Source organism: Salvelinus fontinalis, unplaced genomic scaffold, assembly GCF_029448725.1.
Source record: "Salvelinus fontinalis isolate EN_2023a unplaced genomic scaffold, ASM2944872v1 scaffold_0001, whole genome shotgun sequence".
In the NCBI taxonomy this organism is placed as follows: Eukaryota; Metazoa; Chordata; class Actinopteri; order Salmoniformes; family Salmonidae; genus Salvelinus; species Salvelinus fontinalis.
The window spans coordinates 1,591,095-1,605,882 of NW_026600210.1; positions in this window are offsets into that span (position 1 = coordinate 1,591,095).

Below are 14,788 nucleotides of genomic sequence, written 5' to 3' on the forward strand. Positions count from 1 at the left end.
TTTGGGTAGTGGTAGTGGTAGTGGTAGTGGTTTGGGTAGTGGTAGTGGTAGTGGTAGTGGTTTGGGTAGTGGTAGTGGTAGTGGTAGTGGTAGTGGTTTGGGTAGTGGTAGTGGTTTGGGTAGTGGTAGTGGTAGTGGTTTGGGTAGTGGTAGTGGTAGTGGTAGGGGTAGTGGTAATGGTTTGGGTAGTGGTAGTGGGTAGTGGTTTGGGTAGTGGTAGTGGTAGTGGTTTGGGTAGTGGTAGTGGTTTGGGTAGTGGTAGTGGTAGTGGTGTGGGTAGTGGTTTGGGTAGTGGTAGTGGTAGTGGTTTGGGTAGTGGTAGTGGTTTGGGTAGTGGTAGTGGTAGTGGTAGTGGTAGTGGTGTGGGTAGTGGTAGTGGTAGTGGTAGTGGTTTGGGTAGTGGTAGTGGTGTGGGTATTGGTGTGGGTAGGGGTGTGGGTAGGGGTGTGGGTAGTGGTTTGGGTAGTGGTTTGGGTAGTGGTAGTGGTAGTGGTTTGGGTAGTGGTGTGGGTAGTGGTGTGGGTAGTGGGTAGTGGTGTGGGTAGTGGTGTGGGTAGTGGTGTGGGTAGTGGTGTGGGTAGTGGGTAGTGGTAGTGGTAGTGGTAGTGGTTTGGGTAGTGGTAGTGGTTAGGGTAGTGGTGTGGGTAGTGGTGTGGGTAGTGGTGTGGGTAGTGGTTTGGGTAGTGGTAGTGGTAGTGGTTTGGGTAGTGGTAGTGGTAGTGGTTTGGGTAGTGGTGTGGGTAGTGGGTAGTGGTGTGGGTAGTGGTGTGGGTAGTGGTGTGGGTAGTGGTGTGGGTAGTGGTGTGGGTAGTGGTTTGGGTAGTGGTAGTGGTAGTGGTGTGGGTAGTCAGGGTCCTAAAGGTGACCTGTATGATAGCACTGACCCTGAGTGTTTTCCAACTGCTCCTCAGTAAACACAGCATTGCTACAGGTCAAACCAGACTAAACCAAACCCCAGGATGTCTACTCTCCGTTCTGGAGTAATTATTGTTTCTGTGAACCCCTTTTAATATGAGATCTGCTCTTGGCAATACAGTCTCATTACACAACTCTAGTTTGACATCACCGAGCCCTAAATACAACTCCCAGTTTACAGCAGCATAACTGAGCACCACAAACTACAACTCCCAGTTCACAGCAGCATAACTGAGCACCACGAACTACAACTCCCAGTTTACAGCAGCATAACTGAGCACCACGAACTACAACTCCCAGTTTACAGCAGCATAACTGAGCACCACAAACTACAACTCCCAGTTTACAGCAGCATAACTGAGCACCACAAACTACAACTCCCAGTTTACAGCAGCATAACTGAGCACCACGAACTAAGGAGAAAACCATCTCTATATCCCCTTCGTGCTTCAAAAGTCGGAATACTATATTTACTGTATAAGTGAATCTGGTTTTGTTAAAAATATATATTTTTCAAATAAATTCAATAGAATTGTCCGTTGTTGTGAATCTCAGTGAGAGGGGCTTTTGGTGGGCTTGTCCGGTGTCGTGAGTCTCAGTGAGAGGGGCTTTTGGTGGGCTTGTCCGGTGTTGTGAATCTCAGTGAGAGGGGCTTTTGGTGGGCTTGTCCGATGTTGTGAATCTCAGTGAGCGGGGCTTTAGGTGGGCTTGTCCGGTGTTGTGAATCTCAGTGAGAGGGGCTTTTGGTGGGGTTGTCCGGTGTTGTGAATCTCAGTGAGAGGGGCTTTTGGTGGGGTTGTCCGGTGTTGTGAATCTCAGTGAGAGGGGCTTTTGGTGGGCTTGTCCGGTGTTGTGAATCTCAGTGAGAGGGGCTTTTGGTGGGCTTGTCCGGTGTTGTGAATCTCAGTGAGAGGGGCTTTTGGTGGGCTTGTCCGTTGTTGTGAATCTCAGTGAGAGGGGCTTTTGGTGGGCTTGTCCGGTGTTGTGAATCTCAGTGAGAGGGGCTTTTGGTGGGGTTGTCCGGTGTTGTGAATCTCAGTGAGAGGGGCTTTTGGTGGGCTTGTCCGGTGTTGTGAATCTCAGTGAGAGGGGCTTTTGGTGGGCTTGTCCGGTGTTGTGAATCTCAGTGAGAGGGGCTTTTGGTGGGCTTGTCCGGTGTCGTGAATCTCAGTGAGAGGGGCTTTTGGTGGGCTTGTCCGGTGTCGTGAATCTCAGTGAGAGGGGCTTTTGGTGGGCTTGTCCGGTGTCGTGAATCTCAGTGAGAGGGGCTTTTGGTGGGCTTGTCCGGTGTCGTGAATCTCAGTGAGAGGGGCCTTTGGGGGGCTTGTCCGGTGTCGTGAATCTCAGTGAGAGGGGCTTTTGGTGGGCTTGTCCGGTGTCGTGAATCTCAGTGAGAGGGGCCTTTGGGGGGCTTGTCCGGTGTCGTGAATCTCAGTGAGAGGGGCTTTTGTACTGCTGGGTCTTAGAATGAACCCAAAATACACCACCAGGGAAGTTTCAAAAAGTGAAAGGTTTGCCAACCCCATTGTGTAGACTAGGGGTGTCTATCCCCATTGTGTAGACTAGGGGTGTCTAACCCCATTGTGTAGACTAGGGGTGTCTAACCCCATTGTGTAGACTAGGGGTGTCTATCCCCATTGTGTAGACTAGGGGTGTCTAACCCCATTGTGTAGACTAGGGGTGTCTATCCCCATTGTGTAGACTAGGGGTGTCTATCCCCATTGTGTATACTAGGGGTGTCTATCCCCATTGTGTAGACTAGGGGTGTCTATCCCCATTGTGTATACTAGGGGTGTCTAACCCCATTGTGTATACTAGGGGTGTCTATCCCCATTGTGTATACTAGGGGTGTCTATCCCCATTGTGTATACTAGGGGTGTCTATCCCCATTGTGTAGACTAGGGGTGTCTATCCCCATTGTGTATACTAGGGGTGTCTAACCCCATTGTGTATACTAGGGGTGTCTATCCCCATTGTGTATACTAGGGGTGTCTATCCCCATTGTGTATACTAGGGGTGTCTAACCCCATTGTGTATACTAGGGGTGTCTATCCCCATTGTGTAGACTAGGGGTGTCTAACCCCATTGTGTAGACTAGGGGTGTCTATCCCCATTGTGTAGACTAGGGGTGTCTAACCCCATTGTGTAGACTAGGGGTGTCTAACCCCATTGTGTAGACTAGGGGTGTCTATCCCCATTGTGTAGACTAGGGGTGTCTATCCCCATTGTGTAGACTAGGGGTGTCTAACCCCATTGTGTAGACTAGGGGTGTCTAACCCCATTGTGTAGACTAGGGGTGTCTAACCCCATTGTGTAGACTAGGGGTGTCTAACCCCATTGTGTAGACTAGGGGTGTCTAACCCCATTGTGTAGACTAGGGGTGTCTAACCCCATTGTGTAGACTAGGGGTGTCTAACCCCATTGTGTATGATAGGGGTGTCCAACCCCATTGTGTATGATGGGGTGTCTATCCCCATTGTGTATGATAGGGGTGTCTATCCCCATTGTGTAGACTAGGGGTGGCTCACCCCATTGTGTATACTAGGGGTGTCTAACCCCATTGTGTAGACTAGGGGTGTCTATCCCCATTGTGTATACTAGGGGTGTCTAACCCCATTGTGTATACTAGGGGTGTCTAACCCCATTGTGTAGACTAGGGGTGGCTCACCCCATTGTGTATACTAGGGGTGTCTAACCCCATTGTGTATACTAGGGGTGTCTAACCCCATTGTGTATACTAGGGGTGGCTCACCCCATTGTGTATACTAGGGGTGTCTAACCCCATTGTGTATACTAGGGGTGTCTAACCCCATTGTGTATACTAGGGGTGGCTCACCCCATTGTGTATACTAGGGGTGTCTATCCCCATTGTGTATACTAGGGGTGGCTCACCCCATTGTGTATACTAGGGGTGTCTAACCCCATTGTGTATACTAGGGGTGTCTAACCCCATTGTGTATACTAGGGGTGTCTAACCCCATTGTGTATACTAGTGGTGTCTAACCCCATTGTGTAGGCTAGTGGTGTCTATCCCCATTGTGTAGGCTAGGGGTGTCTAACCCCATTGTGTAGACTAGGGGTGTCTAACCCCATTGTGTATACTAGGGGTGGCTCACCCCATTGTGTATACTAGGGGTGTCTAACCCCATTGTGTATACTAGGGGTGTCTAACCCCATTGTGTATACTAGGGGTGGCTCACCCCATTGTGTATACTAGGGGTGTCTAACCCCATTGTGTAGACTAGGGGTGTCTAACCCCATTGTGTAGACTAGGGGTGGCTCACCCCATTGTGTATACTAGGGGTGTCTAACCCCATTGTGTAGACTAGGGGTGTCTATCCCCATTGTGTATACTAGGGGTGTCTAACCCCATTGTGTATACTAGGGGTGTCTAACCCCATTGTGTATACTAGGGGTGGCTCACCCCATTGTGTAGACTAGGGGTGTCTAACCCCATTGTGTAGACTAGGGGTGTCTAACCCCATTGTGTAGACTAGGGGTGTCTAACCCCATTGTGTAGACTAGGGGTGTCTAACCCCATTGTGTAGACTAGGGGTGTCTAACCCCATTGTGTATACTAGGGATAGTGTATTATTAATAAATATGATGTTCTGACCACATACCTGGTTCTAAATCATGTTGATACAGTGAATTAGAGTAGCAACAGGACCAGCCATCTTCCTCAACTCACCTTTTCCTTTAATTCCTAATTAGTAACATACATAATTAGCCTACATTTTACATGTATATTTTAGTCATTTAGTAAGATGCTCTTATCCAAAGCGACTTAGTGCATTAATCTCATAGCGATGCTCTGGAACTGTTGCATAATGTCAGTTTTACACATCCAATAGTGTACTGAGCCATCCGATTGTGTACTAAGCCATCTGATAGTGTACTAAGCCATCCAATAGTGTACTAAGCCATCCAATAGTGTACTAAGCCATCCAATAGTGTACTAAGCCATCTGATTGTGTACTAAGCCATCTGATTGTGTACTAAACCATTAGATTGTGTACTAAGCCATTGGATTGTGTACTAAGCCATTGGATTGTGTACTAAGCCATCCGATTGTGTACTAAGCCATCTGATTGTGTACTAAGCCATCCAATAGTGTACTAAGCCATCCGATTGTGTACTAAGCCATCCGATTGTGTACTAAGCCATCCGATTGTGTACTAAGCCATCTGATTGTGTACTAAGCCATCCAATAGTGTGCCATCCAATAGTGTACTAAGCCATCCAATAGTGTACTAAGCCATCCGATTGTGTACTAAGCCATCCAATAGTGTACTAAGCCATCCAATAGTGTACTAAGCCATCCAATAGTGTACTAAGCCATCCAATAGTGTACTAAGTCATCCGATTGTGTACTAAGTCATCCGATTGTGTACTAAGTCATCCGATTGTGTACTAAGCCATCCAATAGTGTACTAAGCCATCCGATAGTGTACTAAGCCATCCGATTGTGTACTAAGCCATCCAATAGTGTACTAAGCCATCCGATTGTGTACTAAGCCATCCAATAGTGTACTAAGCCATCCAATAGTGTACTAAGCCATCCGATTGTGTACTAAGCCATCCAATAGTGTACTAAGCCATCCAATTGTGTACTAAGCCATTCATTAGTGTACTAAGCCATCCAATAGTGTACTAAGCCATCCGATTATGTACTAAGCCATCCGATTGTGTACTAAGCCATCCGATTGTGTACTAAGCCATTAGATAGTGTACTAAGCCATCCGATAGTGTACTAAGCCATCCGATTGTGTACTAAGCCATCCAATAGTGTACTAAGCCATCCGATTGTGTACTAAGCCATCCAATAGTGTACTAAGCCATCCAATAGTGTACTAAGCCATCCGATTGTGTACTAAGCCATCCAATAGTGTACTAAGCCATCCAATTGTGTACTAAGCCATTCATTAGTGTACTAAGCCATCCAATAGTGTACTAAGCCATCCGATTATGTACTAAGCCATCCGATTGTGTACTAAGCCATCTGATTGTGTACTAAGCCATTAGATTGTGTACTAAGCCATTGGATTGTGTACTAAGCCATTGGATTGTGTACTAAGCCATCCGATTGTGTACTAAGCCATCTGATTGTGTACTAAGCCATCCAATAGTGTACTAAGCCATCCGATTGTGTACTAAGCCATCCGATTGTGTACTAAGCCATCCAATAGTGTACTAAGCCATCCAATAGTGTACTAAGCCATCGGATGGTGTACTAAGCCATTGGATTGTGTACTAACCCATCCAATAGTGTACTAAGCCATCCAATAGTGTACTAAGCCATCCAATAGTGTACTAAGCCATCCGATTGTGTACTAAGCCATTCAATAGTGTACTAAGCCATCCGATTGTGTACTAAGCCATCCGATTGTGTACTAAGCCATCCGATTGTGTACTAAGCCATCCGATTGTGTACTAAGCCATCCGATTGTGTACTAAGCCATCCGATTATGTACTAAGCCATCCGAATGTGTACTAAGCCATCCAATTCTGTACTAAGCCATTCGATTGTGTACTAAGCCATTCGATTGTGTACTAAGCCATCCGATTGTGTACTAAGCCATCCGATTATGTACTAAGCCATCCGAATGTGTACTAAGCCATCCAATTCTGTACTAAGCCATTCGATTGTGTACTAAGCCATTCGATTGTGTACTAAGCCATCCGATTGTGTACTAAGCCATCCGATTGTGTACTAAGCCATCCGATTGTGTACTAAGCCATCCGAATGTGTACTAAGCCATCCGAATGTGTACTAAGCCATCCGAATGTGTACTAAGCCATCCGATTGTGTACTAAGCCATCCGATTGTGTACTAAGCCATCCGATTGTGTACTAAGCCATCTGATTGTGTACTAAGCCATCTGATTGTGTACTAAGCCATCTGATTGTGTACTAAGCCATCCAATAGTGTACTAAGCCATCCAATTGTGTACTAAGCCATCCGATTGTGTACTAAGCCATCCGATTGTGTACTAAGCCATCCGATTGTGTACTAAGCCATCCGATTGTGTACTAAGCCATCCGATTGTGTACTAAGCCATCCAATAGTGTACTAAGCTATCCATTTTGTATGATATGTTATGAACACAATTCGTCCAAAATGTTACAAATTTGCCGTGCATAAGATCCCAGACTGCCTCTTTAAAATAGTAGGTGAGACAACCACATATCACAGTTATAGTAAGATGATTTGTCCTCCTCAATAAAGAGGTTATCAGTAAAGTCAGTAGGAAAATGTGTAAAACAATTGAAATCTTAAATCTACTTCCTCAACTCACTTTTTACATCTCAACAGACAGCAGAGCAGAGACAAGATGGCCACCAGTCCCAGTACTGACGCCATCAAGATGGACAGCAGCACACCTGCGGGGAGAAAACACCAGCACCACTTCACCACAGCATACACACACTGTAGCCTGTTAGACCATTACATTGGAGAGGGGGTGCCTGACAACACACCTGTTAGACCATTACATTGGAGAGAGGGTGGTTGACCACCAGTTAGACCATTACATTGGAGAGAGGGTGGTTGACCACCAGTTAGACCATTACATTGGAGAGAGGGTGGTTGACCACCAGTTAGACCATTACATTAGAGAGAGAGGGGGTGGTTGACCACCAGTTAGACCATTACATTGGAGAGAGGGTGCTTGACCACCAGTTAGACCATTACATTGGAGAGAGGGTGGTTGACCACCAGTTAGACCATTACATTGGAGAGAGGGTGGTTGACCACCAGTTAGACCATTACATTGGAGAGAGGGCGGTTGACCACCAGTTAGACCATTACATTGGAGAGAGGGTGCTTGACCACCAGTTAGACCATTACATTGGAGAGAGGGTGCTTGACCACCAGTTAGACCATTACATTGGAGAGAGGGTGCCTGACAACACACCAGTTAGACCATTACATTGGAGAGACGGGCCTGAGAGACGGGCCTGAGAGACGGGCCTGAGAGACGGGTCAGAGCGACGGGCCTGAGAGACGGGTCAGAGCGACGGGCCTGAGAGACAGGTCAGAGCGACGGGCCTGAGAGACGGGTCAGAGCGACGGGCCTGAGAGACGGGTCAGAGCGACGTGCCTGAGAGACGGGCCTGAGAGACGGGTCAGAGTGACGTGCCTGAGAGACGGGCCTGAGAGACGGGTCAGAGCGACGTGCCTGAGAGACGGGTCAGAGCGACGGGCCTGAGAGACGGGTCAGAGCGACGGGCCTGAGAGACGGGTCAGAGCGACGGGCCTGAGAGACGGGTCAGAGCGACGGGCCTGAGAGACGGGTCGGAGTGACGGGCCTGAGAGACGGGTCAGAGCGACGGGCCTGAGAGACGGGTCAGAGCGACGGGCCTGAGAGACGGGTCAGAGCGACGGGCCTGAGAGACGGGTCAGAGCGACGGGCCTGAGAGGCGGGTCAGAGCGACGGGCCTGAGAGACGGGTCAGAGCGACGGGCCTGAGAGACGGGTCAGAGCGACGGGCCTGAGAGACAGGTCAGAGCGACGTGCCTGAGAGACGGGTCAGAGAGACGTGCCTGAGAGACGGGTCAGAGAGACGTGCCTGAGAGACGGGCCTGAGAGACGGGCCTGAGAGACGGGTCAGAGCGACGGGCCTGAGAGACGGGTCAGAGCGACGTGCCTGAGAGGCGGGTCAGAGCGACGGGCCTGAGAGACAGGTCAGAGCGACGTGCCTGAGAGACGGGTCAGAGAGACGTGCCTGAGAGACGGGTCAGAGAGACGTGCCTGAGAGACGGGTCAGAGAGACGGGCCTGAGATACGGGTCACAGAGATGGGTCTCTCTCATGCATCTTCTATGTGTCAGTTACTCATTAGTTAGAATGAGAACGTCAGATGTCTACATGAGAAAACACACAATAGAGAGAAACATACACACACACACACACACACACACACACACACACACACACACACACACACACACACACACACACACACACACACACACACACACACACACACACACACACACACACACACACACACACACACACACACACACACACACACACACACACACAAATAACATACCGAGGCTCATCCAAGCGAGGTCATCTTCTAGGTAATGGTGGAGAAAGGAAAGAGAAGAACAGAAAGAACCTTTAGACCCAGAAGAACAGTATGAAACAGGCAGAAATAACCTTTAGACCCAGAAGACTCTTTAGACCCAGAATAACAGTATGAAACAGGCAGAAATAACCTTTAGACCCAGAAGAACAGTATGAAACGGGCAGAAATAACCTTTAGACCCAGAAGAACCTTTATACCCAGAAGAATCTTTAGACCCAGAATAATCTTTAGACCCAGACAAACCTTTAGACCCAGAATAACAGTATGAAACGGGCAGAAATAACCTTAAGACCCAGAAGAACAGTATGAAACAGGCAGAAATAAACTTTAGACCCAGAAGAATCTTTAGACCCAGAAGAACAGTATGAAACAGGCAGAAATAACCTTTAGACCCAGAAGAACCTTTATACCCAGAAGAATCTTTAGACCCAGAATAATCTTTAGACCCAGACAAACCTTTAGACCCAGAATAACAGTATGAAACAGGCAGAAATAACCTTAAGACCCAGAAGAACAGTATGAAACAGGCAGAAATAACCTTAAGACCCAGAAGACTCTTTAGACCCAGAAGAACCTTTAGACCCAGAAGAAAAGTATGAAAATAGACAGAAAGAACCTGTCTATATAAGGTCCAGAGTTGACAGTGCATGTCAGAGCTAAAACAAGCCATGAGGTCAAAGGAATTGTTCATAGAGCTCCGAGACAGGATTGTGTTGAGGCACGAATCTGGGGAAGGTTACTAAAAAATATCTGCAGCATTGAAGGTCACCAAGAACACAGTGGCCTCCATCATTCTTAAATGGAAGAAGTTTGGAACCACTAAGACTCTCCCTAGAGCTGGCCGCCCGGCAAACCTGAGCAATCGGGAAAGAAGGGCATTGGTCAGGGAGGTCACTCTGACAGAGCTCCAGAGTTCCACTGTGGAGATAGGAGAACCTTCCAGAAGGACAACCATCTCTTCATCACTCCACCAATCAGGCCAAAGGCACCTAAAGGACTCTCGGACCATGAGAAACAAGATTCTTTGGTCTGATGAAACCAAGATTTAGCTCTTTAGCCTGTCTGAATGCCAAGTGTTACGTCTGGAGGAAACCTGGCACCATCCCTACGGTGAAGCATGGTGGTGGTAGCATCACACTGTGGGGGATGTTTCTCAGCGGCAAGGACTAGGAGACTAGTCAGGATTGAGGGAAAGTACAGAGAGATCCTTGATGAAGTCCTGCTCCAGAGCGCTCAGGACCTCAGACTATGGCGAAGGTTCACCTTTCCAACAGGACAACGACCCTAAGCACACAGCTAAGACAATGCAGGAGTGGCTTCAGGACAAGTCTCTGAATGTCCTTGAGTGGCCCAGACAGACCCAGGACTTGAAATTGATCAAATATCTCTGGAGAGTCCTGAAAATATCTGTGCAGCGACACTCTCCATTCATCCTGACAGAGCTTGAGAGGATCTGCAGAGAAGAAAGGGAGAAACTCCCCAAAAACAGACGTACCAAGCTTGTAAGCGTCATACCCAAGAAGACTCAGACATAATCGTGGAGATGGATGGATATAAATTCCTAGACACAATGAAACGACAGCACAGACATTATCCCAACATGGTGTCAGTTTGTCACATGACCATATGTAATAGGGTTCCTTTGTGTTATTTTGTATCTCCAACAGTGATGACACATTTCTGCCTGCAGTACATACATTCTGGCAGGACTGTAGTAAATCCTATGGATTATTTTAAATTGCAGTAGTTTATGTTTAAAGTTGTAGGAGCAGGTATGAACATTTCTACGTATCTGTGAGCAATGGTTCTCCTCAATTTCTTCCTTTAGATTTGTTTCCCGTTTTTCCTTATAGGTTCTGAACTATCGAGTTAATTAACCCTTGATATAAGTTAGCAAATCAACTCATTTGGAGTTGCAGCTACTTTCAGTATGTTTTCAGTGCTAGATGCTTTAGGTTCATCCACATTCTGTTGAAGCGATTTAATAAGATTTCTTAGTATGTAAAGAAATGGGTATTGGATAACAGTAGTGAGCCATCATAATGTGTGTGCTGAACATTCATGATGCCACGTTGGACCCAGAACTTATGTCATTAAACACTGGAGGTACTGTGGGATTGTTCTAAGTAGAGGTGTCACGTTGGAACCAGGACTTATGTCATTAAACACTGGAGGTAATGTGGGGTTTGTTCTAAGTAGAGGTGCCACGTTGGAACCAGGACTTTAACGGTGATGTCATTAAACACTGGAGGTACTGTGGGGTTCTAAGTAGAGGTGCCACGTTGGAACCAGGACTTTAACGGTGATGTCATTAAACACTGGAGGTACTGTGGGGTTCTAAGTAGAGGTGCCACGTTGGAACCAGGACTTAACGGTGATGTCATTAAACACTGGAGGTAATGTGGGGTTTGTTCTAAGTAGAGGTGTCACGTTGGAACCAGGACTTAACGGTGATGTCATTAAACACTGGAGGTACCTGGCGATATGGGTTTCTTCCAGTTCATGAATTTATGTACATTTTCCCAAATACAAATTTAATAGAAAATCACTGGATTGTCTGTTTTTTTCTTCAATAAAGTTGGAGGCCATTTATTTGATAAAAAAGTTTTAAATTTAAAGTGTCTCGGTATACAGTAAATGCATCAACCTTGGTAATATATTAATCATGTTGACCTAACATTGAAATAGGGAGAGTTCTCCGTCTCTGAACATCGGATTAATTCCTATCTATTAAAGGAGAGTAGTTGATTTTATAGGCCCTCTCCAAATTGCACGATATCAATATAGCCAGGTATTTCATACGTCTCTGTCCATTTTCACTGAAATCTACTTTCCGAGCCTGAAAATTCCTAATTCTCCTAATTTACTGTGAATCCTGATACAGCACCATATGTGTCTAACAGTTACAAAATAAATGACAGAGAATGTTTTGGTTCAGATAAATGATTATTGATGCTAGGGGTTCTGAATACAATACCACATGTTGTTCTCCACCAATCTCTATTCCCCAGATTGAGCCATGAGTTCTGATTATTGATACTAGGGGTTCTAAAGCAAATAAATAACTGGACAGAGGGCATCCATGTCTGGTCCCTCTTGTTAACTGAAATAGATCAGAGATTTTTTAATTTGGTTTAGCCACTTTGGGGGATTTATACAATAGCTCAATCCAGGAAATAAATACAATACCAAAACCAAACCTTTTTAAGACAGCCATCAAATATGCCCATTCCACCCTATGGAACACGTTTTCAATATCTAATGATACTTTTGGAACGTTACAGTTCCTGATATGATGGATTATATTTTAAAAAATGGCGTAGATTGTCTGAAGACATCCCGTTCTGTATAAACCCTGTTTGATCTGAGTGGATCAACTTTTGATCCACTCAGAGGGGGTACGCTGACCCTGGTGCTAGAGGGGATACAGCTGACCCTGGTGCTAGAGGGGGTACGCTGACCCTGGTGCTAGAGGGGGTACAGCTGACCCTGGTGCTAGAGGGGGTACGCTGACCCTGGTGCTAGAGGGGTACGCTGACCCTGGTGCTAGAGGGGATACGCTGACCCTGGTACTAGAGGGGATACGCTGACCCTGGTACTAGAGGGGGTACGCTGACCCTGGTGCTAGAGGGGGTACGCTGTCCCTGGTGCTAGAGGGGGTACGCTGTCCCTGGTGCTAGAGGGGGTACAGCTGACCCTGGTGCTAGAGGGGGTACACTGACCCTGGTGCTAGAGGGGGTACGCCTGACCCTGGTGCTAGAGGGGGTACGCTGACCCTGGTGCTAGAGGGGGTACAGCTGACCCTGGTGCTAGAGGGGGTACGCAGACCCTGGTACTAGAGGGGGTACGCTGACCCTGGTGCTAGAGGGGATACAGCTGACCCTGGTGCTAGAGGGGGTACAGCTGACCCTGGTACTAGAGGGGGTACAGCTGGAGGTACGGGACTATAACATGTTGGGGAACCACTGGTCGAGAACATTCCACTGGGAATCCATCATTAGATTTCCTAATTTGTAGATTATTGATGGCCTCCAACAATTGATTATGTAAATTGTCTATATCCTCCTTTAAACTTTTTTTTTCTTCGGATTTATACAGTTTGTGATACATTTCAGAAGGATCCACTGCTACCATCTGGGGTTTTAATAGTGTGGATGGTATGTTTCTCTTCTTTTTTCTATATTTGCTAAGCAAGCATTTTCCCTGCTCTGTCATCCTGATCAACATATTCTTGTATAGGTTGTCAGTCAGGGTGTCAACATTTCAATCTCTGCTGGGTTAGGTTATCAGTCAGGGTGTTAACATTTCAATCTCTGCTGGGTTAGGTTATCAGTCAGGGTGTCAACATTTCAATCTCTGCTGGGTTAGGTTATCAGTCAGGGTGTTAACATTTCAATCTCTGCTGGGTTAGGTTATCAGTCAGGGTGTTAACATTTCAATCTCTGCTGGGTTAGGTTATCAGTCAGGGTGTTAACATTTCAATCTCTGCTGGGTTAGGTTATCAGTCAGGGTGTTAACATTTCAATCTCTGCTGGGTTAGGTTATCAGTCAGGGTGTTAACATTTCAATCTCTGCTGGGTTAGGTTATCAGTTAGGGTGTCAACATTTCAATCTCTGCTGGGTTAGATTATCAGTCAGGGTGTCAACATTTCAATCTCTGCAAATCAGGGGTTTATTGTGTTATAGTCGAGCTTCAAAGTGTTCAACTGTTGAAGGGTGTCAACATTTCTATCTGTGTTTTCTTTCTACGTCATGGATTTTCTGTTCTAGTATTTCTAATTCTTTATATTTCTAATTCCTACAACTGGCTTGTCTAAAGTTGCATCCCCCAAACAGTTTAACGTATCCTTACAACTTCTTCAAGACTTACTGTGTTATCTATCTATTAACTTCCCCTAAAGAGAGGATATGACAACATCTCCAACCGGTCATAACTCCCCCCCCCCCCCTCATAGAACAGTGTCATCGTCATAATAAAAATTAAACTCTGAAAATATGTGTTTTTATTTTACCTTTATTTAACTAGGCAAGTCAGTTAAGAACAAATTCTTATTTACAATGACAACCAAACCTGGACGACGCCGGGCCAATTGTGCGCCGCCCTATGGGACTCCTGAACATGGCCAGTTGTGATACAGCCCAGGATTGAACTCAGGTCTGTAGTGACACCTCTAGCACTGCAATGCAGTGCTTTAGACACCTGCGCCACTCAAAGATCCATAATCGTCAGGAAATGTCTCTGGTTTAATGTGTTGAGATTCCACCCTGTTGCTTGTGTGTAGCCTCTAAATCTGGTATCAGAGATTAGCTATCTGCACTCTTAGAAAAAAGGGTTCCAAAAGGGTTCTTCAACTGTCTCCTAGGAAAACCATTTTTGGTTCCAGGTAGAACCATTTTTGGTTCCAGGTAGAACCGTTTTTGGTTCCAGGTAGAACCGTTTTTGGTTCCAGACAGAACTCTTTTGAGTTCCATGTAGAACCCTCTGTTTTCCTACGGGGACAGCCAAAGAACTCTTTTAGGTTCTCTTATGTTCACATTATGCTGCCTTAAAATGACATCTAAAAACGGATTACATTAGATTCTTTCCCCCCTACACAACCTTCTCCATAATTTTCAAAGTGAAATAAAGTTAGAGAACATTTTCCAAATTAAAAATAAATAAATAAATAAAATGTTTCGATTGCATATGTCTTCACACCCAGAGTTAATACATGGTGTAAGCATTGGCAGCCATTACAGCTGGGAATCATTTGGAATAACATTCTACCAATTCAA